This window comes from Malaya genurostris, chromosome 3 (assembly GCF_030247185.1).
Source record: "Malaya genurostris strain Urasoe2022 chromosome 3, Malgen_1.1, whole genome shotgun sequence".
Taxonomy (NCBI): Eukaryota; Metazoa; Arthropoda; class Insecta; order Diptera; family Culicidae; genus Malaya; species Malaya genurostris.
In genome coordinates, this window is record NC_080572.1 from 283,133,541 (window position 1) to 283,152,833 (window position 19,293).

Genomic DNA, 19,293 nt, shown 5'->3' on the forward strand with positions numbered 1-19,293 from the left:
ACCGTATTTACTTGTCTTACAACAAACTAAATTTTTAGCAATTATTATTACAAATGAAAAAGCCCAAAATTATTTGAATAAATTACAATATTATCGCAATCGAAAGATTTTTTCTTCTGGAATAGTGTCCATTATATTTTTCACATTGTCTTTTTGTTTCCTGAAATTTTGATCGACGATAAATCGACCGTGTAAGGGTGAAACCAGAGTAAACGCGGTTCGCGAAGCAAACACACGTGTGAGTGGGCTTTTTTTACATTTGATCGAAGCAAACATGCCTGACTACAGCCGATGATTCGAAAATCGCATTCCCTCGGATCGAAATCTAAGGTCCGTGCTAGAATGCAAGCGTCACGCGAAGTGTCAAAACGCACGTGTAAGCTAGTTACATTTGATCAAAGCAAACTTTTCAGAATGAACGCACTGAATCACTTCACTTCGCTCCGATTTGATGCGATTCGTTTTTATCGCAACGAGTTCACTCTGACAGGTTTGCTTTGATCAAATGTAACATGCTCGCTCGCGCGCCTTGACGTTTCGCGTGACGTTTGCACTCTGACTACAACCTAAGGCTCGTGTCAGAGTGCAAACGCTCACTCTGATTTCGCTCTTAGGTTTCTGTCAGAGTGCAAATGTCACGCGGAACGTCAAGACGTGCGAACGAGCTTGTTACATTTGATCAAAGCAAATCTGTCAGAGTGAACTCGATCCGAAGAAAATTAATCTCACGTTGCGATAAAAATAACACGCGTGCGAGTTAGTTAAAATTGATCTAAGCAAACCGCATAACAGTGCATCGTAACAAAACGCCTCGCATCGCTTTGCAAATCTGGCAGGAATCATAGGGTGAAGTCAGAGTGAGCGCGACACGCGACGCGAAGCGATGTGCTACGAACATTAAAGGATCTGAATAAGGGGCAAATCACTTTAAACTATAGACAAACTCATACTAATAAGCTCATTTCATTCCAAAATAATTTTCTCTAATCTCATTTTATCCCAACTAGTCTAGATAAGTTTGGGTAATTTTAAACTAATCCATCCTAGTTTTGCCTCATCTTGTTTGAAGTGTATCTGTCATTCGAGCTCGCAAAAAAGAGCATTAGGTTTTTTACCATCACTGCTAACCTCAATCGAATGAACACATTTTGACAGTCCAGCAGTAACTGTTTGTAAACAGATACTTTTTTGTTTGTCTGCTAACAAGTTGGATGAAACCATTTACGGTCCATATCGCCTAAATAGAGTTTTAAAACATTTGTTCACAATTGAATACGATTTGATTAGTTGCAAAGTGTAAAGATGATTGTTTAGACGAGCTCTTCGATTTTTGTTTAAGCTTGTTTGTGAACAGTACCGCTGAACTGTCAAGGATGAATGCTTGTTCATTTGTGACGTCACGATAAAAAATCTAATGACAAGTAAACAAAGAGTTGACCTGCGTCAGACCCTGTCAGCTTGGAGCGAAATCAATCTTCAGTTCAGCAACGCCATCGCACGGCATCACATTCAACATATCATGTCAATTGTATAGATGCGCAGTTTTGCTATTTTGGCGCGCACGAATTTGACATTTCTCTCCCCTGCTTCTATGTACGAGATTCGATGCGGACTCGTCATGCTAACAAAAAAGAATGTTGCCAATAATTTGTTCCGGAAATTTGAGAGCTGGATATCTTGTTAGTATGAGTGCTTTGCCTGCGTTGAGCAGTTGCAAAAAGAAAAAAACAAAAGAAACAAATACTACGTTGACAGCTTCTTATGTCAAAATAATGCTTTTCCAGATCTCGGCTAACCTTTTCTAATCCCATTCTAATCCAGCGAGATCCTAAGGTCGAAGAGAGAGTGAAGGCGAAGCGATGCGAAACTAAACAGATCGCGAGGAGTCGTAATCGCGGAACGCTAAACAATGCAAAGTTATTTTATGCGATGTACTGTTAGTTAGTTACCTATTTCATGATAGCTAAGTAGTCAATATCTCTTTTGATAAGTAATGTAAAAGATTTTGAATTGTGTATAAAGTTTTGGAAAAACAGTTGGCCCGGACTAACAACTAATCTGATCAGGATTCAAACTAAAATTAGTATTTTAATTAAACTGCAACAGTTCATACATTCTTAATGTTGCTTCCGAACAACCTCTTTGAAACATTGTGGTCAGTTCAATTCTTTCACAAAACTAGTTTTGTGTGTATATTTATTGGATGGTAATTTTACTCAAAGAAAATTTGATGGTTGTAAAGTAGAAATATGATACATTTATTACTTCTTAGGATAAATATAGTTTGCATTAAGGAAAATTTCAAAATTCAAAAAGGAGGAAATATTAATAACTTTTATGCTTTCATTTTCTAGACTCCTGCACAATTTTTAATGCAACGAAATTGATTTTTAGCAAAATGACGATGAATCACCAAAACTTTTGTCAAAACCCTATTTCATTTTAAGGTGATTTGTTATAATTTTCATTTTTATATATATATAGATAAAAATGAAAATTATAACAAATCACCTTGAAATAGAATAGGCTTTTGACAAAAGTTTTGGTGATTCATCGCCATTTTGCTGAAAATCAATTTTGCTGCATTAAAATATGTGCAAGAGTTTAGAAAATGAAGCATAAAAGTCATTAATATTTCCTCCTTTTAGAATTTTGATTTTTTGCTTAATGCAAACTACATTTAACCTATAAATAATGAATTAAAAAAGAAAAACTTTTCAACATTTTAACAAAAAACCCAACTGACAATCTCTTAGAAAGTTAGTTCAGATTATTCTGTGAAAATTTCAAAATGATTCATTGAGTTTACCGGTTGGGAAAGACTTTTCCTGGAGGAAGAATTGCGTAGCTGAAAACGGCAACTTGATCATTGAGTATCTCGCCTTCAAAAGCATGGATCAAAAATCTATCGTGACAATGTCTAGATAATTTAACTAAGATGCGATTAGTGCATAAAAACATATATGTTATCGCGAGAAAAAATGAAGTGAATGTTATTCTTGTAAAGGTAAGTCGATTTCTATGGCGGCGCCATTTTTTCTGCTTCAGTTTCCTGGTAACGTAACGAAACATGAGAGAGAAATAAAATCGGAAAATCGAAATAAAAGGCTGCCAAACAAGCGGTATTGGATTTTATGTGATGTAGTCAAACTTGTAACCGAAAATATCAAAACTTTCTTGGCCACCCGGCCCATCGAGTGTCACCCGGCGCCATCGCACGGCATCACATTCAACATATCATGTCAATTGTATAGATGCGCAGTTTTGCTATTTTGGCGCGCACGAATTTGACATTTCTCTCCCCTGCTTCTATGTACGAGATTCGATGCGGACTCGTCATGCTAACAAAAAAGAATGTTGCCAATAATTTGTTCCGGAAATTTGAGAGCTGGATATCTTGTTAGTATGAGTGCTTTGCCTGCGTTGAGCAGTTGCAAAAAGAAAAAAACAAAAGAAACAAATACTACGTTGACAGCTTCTTATGTCAAAATAATGCTTTTCCAGATCTCGGCTAACCTTTTCTAATCCCATTCTAATCCAGCGAGATCCTAAGGTCGAAGAGAGAGTGAAGGCGAAGCGATGCGAAACTAAACAGATCGCGAGGAGTCGTAATCGCGGAACGCTAAACAATGCAAAGTTATTTTATGCGATGTACTGTTAGTTAGTTACCTATTTCATGATAGCTAAGTAGTCAATATCTCTTTTGATAAGTAATGTAAAAGATTTTGAATTGTGTATAAAGTTTTGGAAAAACAGTTGGCCCGGACTAACAACTAATCTGATCAGGATTCAAACTAAAATTAGTATTTTAATTAAACTGCAACAGTTCATACATTCTTAATGTTGCTTCCGAACAACCTCTTTGAAACATTGTGGTCAGTTCAATTCTTTCACAAAACTAGTTTTGTGTGTATATTTATTGGATGGTAATTTTACTCAAAGAAAATTTGATGGTTGTAAAGTAGAAATATGATACATTTATTACTTCTTAGGATAAATATAGTTTGCATTAAGGAAAATTTCAAAATTCAAAAAGGAGGAAATATTAATGACTTTTATGGTTTCATTTTCTAGACTCCTGCACAATTTTTAATGCAACGAAATTGATTTTTAGCAAAATGACGATGAATCACCAAAACTTTTGTCAAAACCCTATTTCATTTTAAGGTGATTTGTTATAATTTTCATTTTTATATATATATAGATAAAAATGAAAATTATAACAAATCACCTTGAAATAGAATAGGCTTTTGACAAAAGTTTTGGTGATTCATCGCCATTTTGCTGAAAATCAATTTTGCTGCATTAAAATATGTGCAAGAGTTTAGAAAATGAAGCATAAAAGTCATTAATATTTCCTCCTTTTAGAATTTTGATTTTTTGCTTAATGCAAACTACATTTAACCTATAAATAATGAATTAAAAAAGAAAAACTTTTCAACATTTTAACAAAAAACCCAACTGACAATCTCTTAGAAAGTTAGTTCAGATTATTCTGTGAAAATTTCAAAATGATTCATTGAGTTTACCGGTTGGGAAAGACTTTTCCTGGAGGAAGAATTGCGTAGCTGAAAACGGCAACTTGATCATTGAGTATCTCGCCTTCAAAAGCATGGATCAAAAATCTATCGTGACAATGTCTAGATAATTTAACTAAGATGCGATTAGTGCATAAAAACATATATGTTATCGCGAGAAAAAATGAAGTGAATGTTATTCTTGTAAAGGTAAGTCGATTTCTATGGCGGCGCCATTTTTTCTGCTTCAGTTTCCTGGTAACGTAACGAAACATGAGAGAGAAATAAAATCGGAAAATCGAAATAAAAGGCTGCCAAACAAGCGGTATTGGATTTTATGTGATGTAGTCAAACTTGTAACCGAAAATATCAAAACTTTCTTGGCCACCCGGCCCATCGAGTGTCATTTTGCACATATGCGAGAGAGCATGGAGAGAAATGTAATACGCAGAGCAAGCCACGTGGTTATACGCGACCTACTGGCCTCAGCCCTTAAATGCTAGATCTAACACTGAAAATTACTACAAGTATTCATCAAAATTTAAAATGTTAATAGCCTTACCTGTTCGCAACACTGCGATGGATATCTGTTTCATGATAATTTAGCTAGAATTGGTTTTCTGAACAAGAATAATATTAATAACCGTGCACCTTGCACTACCATAAAACTTAAGAGAGCAATAAACGATTTGATAATCGTATCAACAATATAACCAGGGTAAAATAAACGATATTTAATCAAGTCATCTTAGTGGGGTTTAAAGCATTATCAGATTTATAAATTTTTAGATAGTTTAACGTAAAGTCGCCATAACTAAGTTCAGTTTTTACAATGACTTAATGAAAGCATAAATTGGAGAAGTGAAATGAATGAGAAACTCACAGCAAAGATGATTTTTTCGAAAAAGATACGCTCAGATACAGGACTTGAACCTGCGTTGTTATCCAGACCGTGCATACGCGCTTCCACAGCTCTACCACAAGACTGGGTTTTGTTAGCGTATATCGAACAATGGTCTAAGTTCTAGCTGCCTCACGACCGGTGCCATATATCCAAACATCTTTTCTGTTCATCAGGCAATAAACCCTATCTTCTTGCTTTGTATCAATTTTCCGCTCAAGCACTGGGTAGGAGAGTATAATCACTTGTTGCCTTCTCTACTATGCCATCACTGCCTGGCTATCGTCAGCGACCTATGAAGGCCCTTTCCGACCAGAAGCAGATTGTTACGGATAATCAAACCGTAATTGTTTTTTAACGAGGTGATAGAACTGTGTCTACCACAGCTCAGGGTGACGGAAATGGTAAACGCGTATGAACGGTTTGCATACGAACGCAGGTTCGAGTCTTGTCTCTGAGCGTATCTTTTTCCAAAAAATCATCCGTTCTGTGAGTTTCTCATTCATTTCACTTCTCCAATATATGTTTATACTCAGTCTTGCAAAATGTGATGTTAATTAAGTCTACATGTTTTTAATATAACTATAAACAAATTTTATTCGACAACGTGTTGAAAAACATTCAACTCGAATAGAATTTTTCTCGACAATGCTTCATTGCTTCACGTTGCGTAAAGATCACTCATTCTAGTATGTTCTTGCAACGAAACGACTACTAATTTTTAACTTATTGTTAACCGATCTCCAATATGTCACTTGTCAAAACTGCGCTTTGTGAGTTACGCAAGAGGTTAGACGTAAGTAACAATCTCTCAATTTTTTAGTTACAAACTGCTCTCAAAAAAGCTGCTACAACTACACTGAAAGACCGAAATCAGCATTTTGGCGAAAAAATTAGTTGATTTTCTGATTTTAGTTAGTTATTTTTTGAGACAATCTTATTTTTGCTAATTCAGATTTTTTTTTAAATTGTCATTCCCCTAATAATAATAAAATATTAGTTGAAATGGCTATTTTTTTTGTTGAATTCACCAATTAAACGTGCTGTCATTTCTTAGCTAAGGCACACTCCATATCCATTCAACTAGTTCTTAAGTTGAATTAGAAAAATAAAATGTTGTTTTCAACCAACATGAATGGTTGAATTCGCTTCTGCAATCCGCAGCTATATGGCGCACTGTTACCGAAAAAACGTTAACACCGTAATGACTACTATCCACTAGATGGCACTCAACAACCAAACAAAAAAGGCAGTCGCGGATGTATTTTCTATATTGGCAGGTATAAATACAATGTTGTATTGGAGAAAAAGATATGTACGAAACATAAATTTCTTTTTAAAAATTTCTCTTCTAATTCTCTGTTTTCTTCATTTGACTTCGCGAAATCGACTCTCCGACTGAAAATTTTGAGCACTCGGAAAACAAAAACTGAATACCAATAGTACACCGGGCGGCGTAGCCCGGAAGGTTGGAAGATACAAAAAACTTCGTTTGACTTATACAATTAGAGTGCAACACTCGAAACTCACTTCACTGTTCCACGTAAAACCATTATTACGCACAATCGCTTCAAATGCGCACCAATTCTGAAAAAATACACTCTCCACTAAGAGTTTACAGTATTTTTACATATCGGTTTAGAAATTCAAAGATGGATATATCGTAACACATGCGAAAAACATCAAAACAATTTGCAAGCAGTTTCAACAATACTATCATTTTTAGTTTTTAATGGATTGTTTTGCTTTGACACTTCTCATGAGTCTTTGGCTAATAAACTTGTTAATAAAACCCATTTAATTTTTTGTCTTCTTTGTGCTGTCTTTCAGCAATGATGGTGATAGACAGTGTTGGATTGAAATATTGCTGGTTTGTGTCCAGGATATTCGCCAACTAAACACATTCTCTTAAAACAAGAATTTTTTTCAGCAAAGTATATTCTGAATTTCAACTAATTTAATAGTAATTTTGGAAATTTTGTTGTTGAAATCATAAACAGTAATACGAATTAGGCGCAGAGCCAATTTCGGTCGTTCCGTGCAAAAGATGTACACTGAAGCATGATTTGTCAATCCCAAGACTAATCATCTAGAAATTCTCTGTACAATTTTCGTTTTATTGCGATCGGTAACGGGGTGGGAACCAGGGGTCGGTCAAACTTAAATTCAACTCGAATTTAAATACAGGGTCCGGCACTCGAAGTGTAACCAATTAAAAAGGCCATAAATTCAGTTTGGAAAATTACTTTTACTTAATTCAAAGTACAAAATGTGTAAAAACAATACAAAATTCAGAATCAATTCACTTTTGCTCGATATTACCACCTTTTGCCTTGACTATGGCCTTGAGACGGTCAAAAAACGAATCGCAAGTTGCCGAATGTGACTTGCAGGTATTTAGGCCCACTCGCGGACAATAACTTTTTTCAGCGCCTCGAGACTGGTGTATCTTTGAGTTCGGACTTTGCTCTCCAAAATGGCCCAAAGAGAATAATCCATTGGATTCGCATCTGGTGAATTCGAGAGCCATTGTGTGGATGTGATGAAGTTCGGAACGTTGTTTTTCAGCCATTCTTGGTTCACTCGAGCTTTGTGAGACGGTGCCGAGTCCTGCTGAAACGTCCATGGTCTGCCACCGAAATGTTTGTCTGCCCACGGCTTCAAAGCAACCTCCAGAATACTTTCCCGATAATATGTCGCATTTACCTTGACGCCAGGCTCGATGAAAACGATTGGAGAGCGCCCATCTGCGGTTACAGCGGCCCAAACCATTATCTGTTGTGGGTGCTGCCTCCTGGTGGCCAATCGATGACTCAAATTCTCGTATGAACGGTCGGTCAAGTAAACCCTATCGTTTTGAGAGTTTACGAATTGTTCAATTGGAAAAATTTTCTCGTCAGCAAATACAATGTTCGGAAATTGACCGCTTTCGGCCAAACGAAGCAACTCCTTCGCTCTCTCAAGTCAAAATTTTTTTTTCGCGTTCACTTTTGGCAAAATGCTTTCTTGCGCTTGTAAACAATACAACTCCGAACTGTCATTTAGCAAATTTCTAGAGAGCTGATGCCCGTGCGTCAGTTGCGCGAGCGGTCTGAAGTTGGTTACACTTCGAGTGCCGGACCCTGTATATTGTTCTATGACTGTATCAAACGAGACGCGAAAGCAAACTGGCTGATTTGGTTGATGCTGTTTTGAATACATTTGTAGTATATCGTTGCGATTATCGTTTTTTTCCTAAATTTGAAATTTAATTTTAGGATATAGTTACATATCTCGACGAATCAAATAAATACAGAATCTGAGACGGAAAAAAGAGCTCGTCTTGCACCCTTAAATGGGGTATTGCCCTTGTATTGGAACTATAGATTGAAATCACAAACGATTCCCAATCTAATCGTGCACAGATAGCCCAGAGAGAGAAAGAACGCTCTCGTGTTTGTGAAAATTTTGTAAAGAATAAATTTCATAATTCAGAGTTCTACATCCAAAGTAAGCCGATATTCACACAGTTCTCGGGTAATTTTTCAAAGGGGCGTATAAGCAAGTGACAGTTTCTCTTTAATCACTCTCTCTTTCGATTATTGTGATGTGATTAAAAAGATTTTCTTGGATACACGCAAACCTCCATTTACGAACTAAACGGGGGTTCGTGAATGGAGGTAGTTCGTAAAAAAAGTTTACGTTATTTGGAATTTACTTCGTAAAAAAAGTTTTGTGTAATTAATGTGGAAACCCCCCATTAACATATCGGCTGAAAAGTTCGTATCGTTTCTATGAGAGGGCGCCACTAGAATTAAATCCATACCATTTTCAGTTAGTACCAACCTTCAAAAGATACGTGTATAAATTTGACAGCTGTCTGATTATTAGTTTGTGAGATATTGCATTTTGAATGAAGCTACTTTTATTATTGTGAAAAAAATGGAAAAAAAAAGGAATTTCGTGTGTTGATGAAACACTACTTTTTGATGAAAAAAAGTGCCGCCGATACCAAAAAATGGCTTGATGAGTGTTATCCAGACTCTGCACCGGGCGAAGCAACAATTCGTAAGTGGTTTGCAAAATTTCGTACTGGTCATATGAGCACCGAAGACGATGAACGCAGTGGACGTCCAAAAGAGGCTGTTACCGATGAAAACTTGAAAAAAATCCACAAAATGATTTTCAATTACCGTAAAGTGAAGTTGATCGAGATAGCTGACACCCTAAAGATATCAAAGGAACGTGTTGGACATATTATTCACGAATATTTGGATATGAGAAAGCTTTGTGCAAAATGGGTGCCCCGTGAGCTCACAATCGATCAAAAACAACAACGAATTGATGATTCTGAGCAGTGTTTGGAGCTGTTATATCGAAATAAAACCGTTTTTTTGTCGATATATAACAATGGACGAAACATGGCTCCATCACTTCACTCCGGAGTCCAATCGACAGTCAGCTGAGTGGACTGCACGCGATGAACCGAACCCAAACCGTGGAAAGACTCTACAATCGGTCGGTAAGGTTATGGCGTCTGTATTTTGGGATTCGCATGGTATAATTTTTCATCGACTACCTTGAAAAGGGAAAAACCATACACAGTGACTATTATATAGCGTTATTAGAGCGTTTGAAGGACGAAATTTCAAAAAAACGGCCTCATTTGAAGAAGAAAAAAGTTTTGTTTCATCAAGACAATGCACGTGTCACAAGTCGATGAAAACCATGCTGAAATTGAACGAATTGGGCTTCGAATTGCTCCCTCATACACCGTATTCTCCAGATTTGGACCCCAGTGACTTTTTCCTCTTCTCAGACCTCAAGAGAATGCTTACTGGTAAAAAATTTAGAAGCAATGAAGAGGTAATCGCAGAAACTGAGGCCTATTTTGAGGCAAAGGACAAATCGTACTACAAAAATGGTATCGAAAAGTTGGAAGATCGCTATAATCGCTGTATCGCCTCTGATGGCAATTATGTTGAATAATAAAAACGAATTTTGGCAAAAAAATGTGTGTTTCTATTAAACGATACGAACTTTTCAGCCGAACTGTTACATGGCCATTTTCGGAACGGATGTGATAAGTGGGTGTAAGAAAATGATGTTTGGGGTCGGTTCAAAATCCAAGATGGCGACTTCCGGTATGTCGATATTCCTTAAAAACCCTTACAATGTGGATATTTTCGGAACGGGATTGATGAGTAGTTGATGGAAAACGACGTTTGAAGTGGTTTGGAAATCCAAGATGGCGACTTCCGGTTTATCAATATTCCTAAAAACCCTTACAATGTGGGTATTTTCGAACCGGAAATGATGAGTAGTTGCCGGAAAACGATGTTTGAAGTGGTTTGGAAATCCAAGATGGCGACTTCCGGTTTATCAATATTCCTAAAAACCCTTACAATGTGGGTATTTTCGAACCGGAAATGATGAGTAGTTGACGGAAAACGATGTTTGAAGTGGTTTGGAAATCCAAGATGGCGACTTCCGGTTTATCAATATTCCTAAAAACCCTTACAATGTGGTTATTTTCGAACCGGAAATGATGAGTAGTTGACGGAAAACGATGTTTGAAGTGGTTTTTAAATCCAAGATGGCGACTCCCGGTATGTCGATATTCCTTAAAAACCCTTACACTGTGGGTATTTACGGAACGGGATTGATGAGCAGATGACGGAAAACGATGTTTGAAGTAGTTCGGAAATCCAAGATGGCGACTTCCGGTTTGTTGATATTCCTAAAAACCCTTACAATGTGGGTATTTTCGGAACGAGATTGATGAGTAGAAGACGGAAAACGATGTTTGAAGTGGTTAGTTACGGTTCTAAATTTCGACATTCTAAAAATTAATATTGAGTCGAAAATGTTCCTTTATCAGGAAGAAGAGATTGCCATACTGAAGAGGTGTACATTGTTTCATCCGATTCGGACAAAGTCGATCCTGCCAGTTAATCTGCTATTTATTTCTGGAATTGCTCATAAATGTTAGAAATTCAGTGTCATGTGGTTGTCTAACTCACTCTTACCATTTAAGCCAAATAATATCCCTTTTTCTCAATGGCTTACAAGATGTTAAATCATATTCAGACGGCCAGTTGATATGAGATTTTGAAAATGTGTCGTGATGAGAGTAACAGTACTTTTTTCGACTTTATCACGAACACTAAAACAACTGAAATTATTAGTCTAACACTGAAAATAAAAAAAATTGAATTGCAGTCAAATTTTAATGTTTGTGGTTACTTCCAAAAATTAGATTGAGACATCCAGTTGTTCAATAAAATATTGAAAGCATACAATATAACTATAACAATATAAAATTATTATAGCTGTTCAGACGTCTACTTGTTGTGGTCATTTCGAAAATATAGTACAATATTCAAACAATAATTATTAGCAGGAAACACCTTTGTCAGAAGCATAACATCTTTTTAAAGGATATATGATCATATCGTAATGATCGTCAAAGAATACCGATAAAACTGAACTCACCATTTTTATTTTTGAAGCGCGTTCAAACATAATTTACCGGTATATACTCATCAAACCCGTCACGAAAATACCCATATTGTAAATGTTTTCAAGCAATATCAAAGAACCGGAAGACGCCATCTTGGATTTCCGAACCACTTCAAACATCGTTTCCCGTCATCTACTCATCAATCCCGTTCCGAAAATACCCATATTGTAGTAATTTCCATGGAGCCGGAAATTGTTTTCATTGGATGCAAAAACCTCTTTTTACGAAGTTGGTTCGTAAAAAAGATTACGTTATTTGGGATTTGGTTCGTAAAAAGAGTTACGTAAAAAGAGGTAACGTAAAAAAAGTGTTCGTAAACGGAGGTTTGGGTGTATAACTATTCTGTTTGAAAGTCGAAAATTTCGGGTATCATTTCATGCAAAGAGTTGAGTGTTAAACGTGGAATCCGCTTAATAATTAATAACATAGAAGAGAAAGTAAACAAAGAGAAACTGTCACTTGCTTATACTCCCTTTTGAAAAATTAACCGAGAGTTTACTTTGAAGCCTGGTGAACTGTTATCAGCGTAATGCAGTTTGTTTACCAGCAACGAAAATATATAAGAACAGAAGAAAAGTAGGCTAAGTAGCACAACGTGCTTCGGAAAAACCTGATCCGATATCCACTCACTCGTACAGTCGGTTTTATGTAATTTCCACATCGGGCGTAAAGCGTTTCGAATTCTGCAAGAAAAACAAATTATAGAATCAGGATGGACCAAGCAAAGCAAAGCAAAGCCAAGAAGTGCGGGGTCTCTCGCATAGATTTTAAATTGTTCGCGCCAGGTGGTCTACCGTTTAGAGAAATTAAACTGACACGGATTTTTTTGTTGCTTCTGATGTGTGCTTTTCCCCATTCCAACGAGAAAGAAAAAACGAAGTCTAATTATGAAGTTGTTTACCCTGAAGATGTCAGAATTTCGCAAATAATCGCCGCTGAATGAACTGGTGTACTTTTTTGTTGGCGCACTTTTGAGCTCCATTTTCTTGCAACCCTGAAAGTACCGCTGGTTGAAAGGTTCGATGTGAAAGGAAGCTTTCGGCTATTCTCGTTCGATATTATCGAGGTGGAACGAAGAAGATGGTTTTAAAATGATGCTTTGAAAACTATTGGTTGAGAATAAAAGCCACTTTAAAGCGCGGAGCTCTGATAAATGGCATGATAAATGGCATAATCCAAGGCAGGCGCGTATCCAGAGAAAAATTTCGGGGAGGGTTTTAGAACATGGTGATAAATCAACACATGTACAATTTATATCACAATGTTTCCCATGGGTTATAATTGTTTGTTTTGGGGGGGAGGGGGGTGGGTTTGAACCCCTAACCCCCCCCCCCCCCCCTGTGTACGCGCCTGATTCAAGGTCTTACCCATTTTAAATAACACGAAAAAATCGACATCGGTTTTTCTGTTATTATCAAAACTTGTCGAAGCAGACAGATGCAGTTTTTGGCACGGTCTAGCAGGACAGCCGCCAGTTCGTCTGCTTTTCCAATATATAGAGAAAAAAACTACCTCATCAAACATATGATCAAATACGTAAAAGCTTTTGAAGTACGGCAGAACTGTCGCAGGCACATAATGAAAAAGTTTCGATGATGATTTATGATGGTTGATTATTCGCATCTCGTATGTTTATGCATTATGCAAAATGGGCACGTTCCGGTGCTCCGAGCAATTTGACTCGTGCTGCAGCATCTCCAAACGGTAATACTAGTTATTAGCTCTCTAAATTATGGATTGCTCTCTAGCTATGGGCAAATCAGCCGCTATGGGCTACCTGAGCTGAAGCTTATGTTGTTTTCACTTAGCAGCACTCCAAACAAACATTTATGCCGCTTAACCAATTATGTTCATTGGCGAGAGATTTTTACCAGAAAAAAAACAATAATTTATTTTGACTTCCGTATTACCTCCATCATAGAGATGTTGAGATTCATCTCGGGTTCGATCGGCCCTGAAAGATAATTGAACAAAAGGCAGCAGGCAAAGGGAAATGCTTTCTCCGCTTTTCGTTAGCTTTTTTTCTTCTCTCGCACAAATAGAAAGGGCGGATCAGCCACGGAATCAATTTATCGATTGTTCGGGCTCACTGCTGCGGATAATACATTAGTTTCATAACTAAATCGATCCAAAAATGACAGATTCCACCGTCTATTATTAGAACTCACGGGTTTCGTTTCACATCTCCACGAAGCATGGTTTACACCGCCCACATCCTTGCGGGCGAACGAGCGAGTGGTTCGCTTCTTCTACATGTTGGCTGACCACTTCACTTTGCCCTCTAGGTGTATATGTTATGGCTTTTATTATTTCCACTGAAAAAGAGAGTGCAATTCAGCACTTCCTGTGGCTTCAATTTCCCGTTCCCGGGCCAGTTGTATGAGATGAACTGGATTCAGTAGCGATTGTACCATGTGTAGCATGTGTTTTTCGTGTGAATATTCTTCGTTGTGTTTAGAATTCATGAAATTATTTTAATGACCGTCGTTTTAAATAAATTGTAATTAAAATTTAGGAACTGCAACACGAATCGAAGATAGAAATTATATGAACCTTAAAATTATTCCTTTCAATGTAAACGTGTGGCAATCGATTAAGCATTTCATGAGTTGTAGAAGTGGGTTCCTCTTTAAAGTTTTTGTCATTATTTATGGTACTTCCAGAAACGGTATTCAGAGACCAGCATAACCAAAAAATAGTTCGTATGTCCATGAATTAGTATGACGAATAAATTGAAATAGTTTTGAGACCAACTTTAAAGATTTTTTTAGTATCGTCATCTTCTCTGACGGTTTGAATTTCAAAAACTCTTAGCCCTGTAATTTCAAAATTGGACGTCGAAACCGGATCAAATTCACCAATTTTGTATGATATCATAAGATTACTTTCAATTTGAATTACTGTTTTGCCTTTCTCTATAGAAAGGTATTAGAATTGCTGGAAAAACCGACTTTCGAACGGAGCCTCGGAGACCTATAGTGTTATATACCATTCGACTCAGTTCGACGAGATCGGAAAATGTCTGTCTGTGTATGTGTATGTGTGTGCATTTTTTGAAGATATTTTTACCGCTCCATTTTCTCAGAGATGGTTGAACCGGTTTTAACAAACTTAGGCTCGTTTGAAAGCTACTGTCGGGCCATTGTTCAAGTTCGAAGACCAAATGGCTGTGACTTTTGGTTCCAGAGATATGATGGTATAAGTGACGTAACCGACAAAACACGTTGATTTTTACCGCTCTTATATATAAGGGTGATAATATTTTGGGATCACCTCTAATTTCGTAAAGCGCTAGTGCTCAAAAGTTTAAACACCTCGAAAAATGTCCTCATGCAAAATTTGAGCTAAATCTGACATGCGTAAGGGGTGCTGCCCGACGGTTAAGGTTTGAAAATTCTTGATCTTGAAAAAGCACCATAGGGGGGAGTACATGAAATTTCCAAAATCGAAATTTTTTTTTGATGCCGAAACTCTTAAAACTGCATGAAACATCGAAATTTAGTGTCATTTCAAAAAAAAATTTTTTTGAAAAAATTTACTTTCTGGGAATATTTTTTCTAAGTCCCAAAAAGTCGATTTTTTCAAAAAAAAATTTTTCGAGGTGACACTAAATCTCGACGTTTCATGCAATTCTAAGCCTTTTGGCATCAACATTTTTTTTTCGATTTCGGAAATTTCTTGTGTTTTTTCTACGGAAACATGACAGGCGAGAACTTCTCACATTCGCTCTAGGGCACAGCCTACTCTGATCCCAATGTATAGCCTTTTTATATGACAAAGGCGAAAAGGCGGATGAGTAATGTCACATGCTTGTTTCACGCTTTCGAATATCGATAATCGTTCATTTGATAATTGATTGATTGTATGAATTTTTTAACTTCTACTGTTTCGGTTCAAGAATTGTAACGGTGCTTCTACACTAAAGTACGACTTATTGACTACAAGCATGTTAATGTTAACAACTGTTGAGGAACGATTTATCAATTTTAGTTGGTTTGACGTAAAGCCGCCATAACTAAGTTCAGCTTTTGCAATGACTGAGCGGAGACATATATTGGAGAAGCCAAATGAATTAAAAACTGACATGAAAAGGAAACTAAGACCACTCTAACCATTGTTTGCATGTATTTATATTCGCTACGTGTTGTCATTGTTCTTTATGGCGTTTTGTATTGTTGCAAATCGAAATTCAATTAGTTTAAGGATGGAGACACTTTGCAAGCGTATGAGTAGTGTCAACAATGTGTGCGTGAAAAGAAATTCCGGCGCCATTTTTGCTAAATTTAATCAATAAATATTCTATATGGTAGAAAACGAAGAATTTTGTATAAAATTTTATTCTGTATAGAATTTCAATTCGAAAATAGCGAAAATTTGAATCAAAAACTCTTCCATTTCTCTGAAAACTGCTCAAAAAAAATATTTCAGTTCAACTTACTTTCCCTAAGACACTTGATTAGCAGCAAACACGTTCCTATATGAATTTTCTCTTACAGAATTTATAGCGAAATAAAAATTTACGTACCATTCATTAGTAATTCCTTTTTACTTTTTTATTTATGACTTCTGGTCAGTCAGTATTTTTTACTTTTTTCGGTTTTTTAACGATATCAAACTAACTAGAGATTATAAGACGAGAAAGAACATGAAATCATAGAGCCATAGTACTCAAGGAAGAGCAAGGATGTGAAGAATAAAGTGTGGAAAAGTGAGACGTGACAAGGGTCATTTAAGTAAGCAGAAGGCTTCTCGTATCTAAACTTTTACCTTCTACCAGAGGAGTCGAACTTAGGCATCTTAGCGATACGAGTTATCCGAGTCTCTGATATGTCAGAAAGTAACGACCTTTGCCTTTACTTTCTGACATATCAGAGACTCGGATAACTCGTATCGCTAAGATGCCTAAGTTCGACTCCTCTGGTAGAAGGTAAAAGTTTAGATACGAGAAGCCTTCTGCTTACTTAAATGACCCTTGTCACGTCTCACTTTTCCGCACTTTATTCTTCACATCCTTGCTCTTCCTTGAGTACTATGGCTCTATGATTTCATATTCTTTCTCCTCTTATAATCTCTAGTTAGTTTGATATCGTTAAAAAACCGAAAAAATTAGTAATTCCGCAAAATAGAAACCTTTAATTCAATATGCGAAAGACAATGCATACGAAAAGTTGTATTTATTTAGCATTTCAACAGAAAATATTTAGTCTTCTTTATTTTGTTTAGTTCGATCTAATACAAATGCACGGTAATTTTTTTATTGTGGAATTAAAATGTGCATTAATAATATGTAAGCAATTTTCCATCAAATATTGGTGAAAAATTGATCAGAATTGAAATTTCATCCAAAAAGTCAGGATTGACGATTGTTTGAGAATATATTATTGCTAAAAGAGATAGTTTTAATCTTCACTTTGATAAACTGGTTAAACATCATATAAGTGTTAGAGTTCCAAGCTGTAAAGGAAAACGAAGCATTACACCATCAAAGTTATCAGCAGATAGCTCTACCTGTATTATAAAATTATTGTGAAGGCTTTTCGTGAAGTGTAAGATTGTTGGTGAATTTGTTTGAATATCATAACTTCACAATAGCTTACTGATTTTATTTTATTTTATAAGTACAAGGTGATCATTTTGAATACTTAAATTTCTTCCAAGAAGTAATTTACAATATTTCTTTTACCAAAACAAGATCCACGACTATTTTTACCTATAATAACCTCCACCTACATCACTCAAAAATAAACTAAAACTGCATCCATTGTAAATTCAATCATTCGTACAATCCGTATTTTTGTGGTGTTCGAAATAGATCTATGACATACGTACCAAATAAAAAGTACGTAATATACAAATTACCAACACGACTAAACTTGGTTTACATTTGAGCCTTAAGAATTAAAACTTTGTATTTAGTTTTCAATGTGGAAAATACAGTACATTTCAATGGAAATACGCAGTTTGAGGGTAAAAAACGTGATTAATCCACCTAGCAGTGAGATGATACCTTTTTTTTATCAATCCGCATGTGTTTTTTGCATGAATATTCTTCGGTGTTTAAGTTTTCATTACATTATTTTAATGACCGTCGTTTTAAGCGACAATTTGAGATTGTAATCACTCATTACTCTGTAATGTCGAAACTGCAAATACAATCGAATTTAAATGTAGAAGTGTGATAATCGATTAAACATGCCATGATATGTAAGTTCCACTTTAGAATTTACGGTAATTTAAGGTACTTCCAGAGCCGGTATTCAGGAACCAGCATAACCCAAACCGATTCGTATGGCCATATGACGAATAAATTACAGTTTTGAGCACAACTTTGAAGCTTAATTGGATAAAATTAATTAATTTTTGTATGTATGTATAAAACTAATTAATTTTGTATATAAGTTTAATTCAATTTCAATTTTTGTTTCTGAAATTCGATTAGGCTTTTTTGAGAAAACGATTGAGCTTTGAGAAACGATTTTATACTGAAACCGGAATTCTAAAATCGGTATGGCCGAAGTCAGATAAATTCACCTGAATAGCTGTATAGTTTACATTTGTTTCAAAATATTTGAAAATCAGTGAAGACATCTTTGAGAAATCATAGCACGAATTAAATTTTTAGGTGCCTTCTGAATCGACAACTGAATACCACTAAAACTGAAAAAAGTTAATTTTTTTATCGACTATCCAAATCTGCTAACACGATAAACCTGATTAATTTATGTGGAATAGACATTTTTATACTAATCACCCTGTATCCCCGAAACCGGAAGTTGGATCTGACTAAAGAGCAAGATGTTTTAAAGAATCTTGAAACTTTTCATTTGCATCTTAGATGATTCTTAGATTTCATTTGAATCTTAGATCGGTTCAGCCATCTACGAGAAGAATGAGTTACACAATTTTGATTTCGTTTCATATATCATCCTGTAGTTCCGGAACCAGAGGTCGGAACCAAACATAATTCAGGAACTTTGTTTGGGAGCATACGAATTTTCGTATGAATCTGAATTTGTAGAAAATAAATTTTCAGAGAAAATTGAGTGAAATTATTTGTCACACACGCATTTGCTGATCTCGACGAACTGATTCGAATGGTATATGGATGTTATGTTCGTCCAGCATTTATTACTGTAAGTAGTTTAAAACAATATAATTAAAAAAAAATCTGCCATCATCTGGTTTATATATGTCATATTCGAACGATTATGTTGCCAGAAACGAGCCGTGCTAAAATCGGTCCGAGGCAAATTGTCATGAAAAGGGATGTTGTACACAGTTTTTTTGGTACTTAGAAACAATTGTATGTAACAGAATAAAAAATCGTGTTTTCCGTTGCTCCCAAGCATTGCTTTGTCATACAGTGCTCAAAA

At 36.0% G+C, this 19,293-nt stretch overlaps 1 protein-coding gene across 7 annotated transcripts in view; it reads left to right on the forward strand.

The window, feature by feature from the left end:
* The window catches only part of LOC131437435 (uncharacterized), a 225,782-nt gene that overhangs the window by 129,554 nt on the left and 76,935 nt on the right, over positions 1-19,293 (forward strand). The gene's annotated exons all lie outside the window — the stretch shown is intronic.